Source organism: Poecilia latipinna, unplaced genomic scaffold (genome assembly GCF_001443285.1).
Source record: "Poecilia latipinna isolate Pla-1442-1.1 unplaced genomic scaffold, P_latipinna-1.0 Scaffold34, whole genome shotgun sequence".
NCBI classification, from domain to species: domain Eukaryota; kingdom Metazoa; phylum Chordata; class Actinopteri; order Cyprinodontiformes; family Poeciliidae; genus Poecilia; species Poecilia latipinna.
In genome coordinates this window covers 606021-607839 of record NW_015112650.1, presented here as the reverse complement: position 1 = coordinate 607839, position 1819 = coordinate 606021, and positions in this window count along the sequence as shown.

Here is a 1819-nt window from a genome sequence, read left to right as displayed (position 1 = left end):
TCTTCTTCAGCTCCTCACACTCCTCCTTCAGCCGCTGTATTTCCGCCTCCTTCTCCAACGCCTCCTTCATCTCCTTCTCAGCCATCAACCTGTCGGATTCCGTTTCTTCGTCCTGGAGCAGAATGAGGGATTTACTCAGTGCCATAGACAGTCGCATAAACAATTTGTGCGTTTTTGGACATTTATGGAGACATAAGATCAGCATGAAACATACTCAGAAATTTAAGTAGTGTAATCCAAAACCTAAAGCCGAAGATGTAGTTTGAAAAGTGATTTCTGGTGAGAAAAATTTAAGGACATCCCTACATTTATTCCCACTCATCATTTGAGGAAGGCTTGTTTCAAATTCAGACATTTAGTTTGGTGTGGTGCTGACCGTTGCACACCAAAGTGAGATGGAAAGAGCTGTCAGTGCCATTATAATGAGCTTAAAGAAGTCTCAAGGAACTTCAGGTAAGCCACTCCACTGTACAGAACATAGTCTACAAGTGGAGGAGATTCGATACAACTGCCAGCATGTCAAGGTCTGGTTCACCAAAGAGTAGGACGCAAGAAAGGAATAAAGCCTAATGGCGCAAATGTTTGTTGAGATCTTCCTTTTCAGAGAAAAAACAGGATTAAACTTTTATATGTGAGCACACGTTAATATAAAAATGAATATTTAGCAGTGTTCAATAATGACTTACAGAATGTCAAACTTGATAAACATGTTTTGTGTGAGTGTGTGTGATTTTTGGAAATACCCGAAAAAACATTTCCAGCTTGAAGCGTTGCTCACGTGCTTCCTTTGCGATTTGCTTCAGCTCCTCATTACGGCGATGTAGATAATTCAAATACTGCCACAAAACAAACAAAAGAACAACAAACAAACATCAACAAAACAGATATTCAGTTATAGTCATATGAGTCACACAATATGAGTTTTGACATGGCATACAATGAAAACATTATGATTCTAGATATGAAGAAGTAAACAAACAGAGCTGGATGTTTAAAAAATTAGGATTACATAAATGGCAAATGTTATATCATAAAAAATAAACAGTTCTAATTTATGCCTTGGTGGCTAAGATATCTAAGCCTAAGGCTAAGTTTAAACCAAATGTTTTATCTGACCTGAGACAGCATTAAAATCCATCCCACTGGAACGTTTCACAAAGCACCAACTATGTTTTGCAAAATCTCTGCTACAGCATAATTCTGCCCTGATTTGAGCTTCCTGTTGTGTTTTTAACATAAATCTCTCCTTGTGATCTATTTCAGCAATCAATTGAGCTGTGCAGATGTTTTAAACTGAACCAACAATAAAGGCGGTATAAGAGAAAGAGAGAGAGAGAGAGAGAGAATGCTTTTATTTATTTCTAAACATCTGGTCAAAGGTTTGAACAAATCTAGTCGAATCTGTCTCTGCTGCTTCATGGTCTTGTTAAGGTTGTGATCGAGGTCAGCGGTCTGCAACCGGCAGCTCCAAAGTCACTTGTGGGTCGTAATAACTCAAACATAATTACAAACACTATCTCTGTGTTTTTGGGAAACCCTCTGCATCACATTCACTTTTTATTAGGTACGGAACGGAACGGTTCCACGTGTTCGCATTACAACTTGCGACCGGTTCCACCCGGCCCCATGGAACCACAAGAGCTGTGGTTCCAATCGTGCCGGCCAAGCGGTTCTGCTTAGAACCAGCAGCTGATTGGCCGCTGGTTGTTATGGAGTCAGACGTTGATTTTCCGTTGACATCTGGCTCTCACTACTATATTTTGTAAAGAGTGCTCTTTGCAATATTTTTATTAAATTGGCAGTTAGCAACCAACCAACT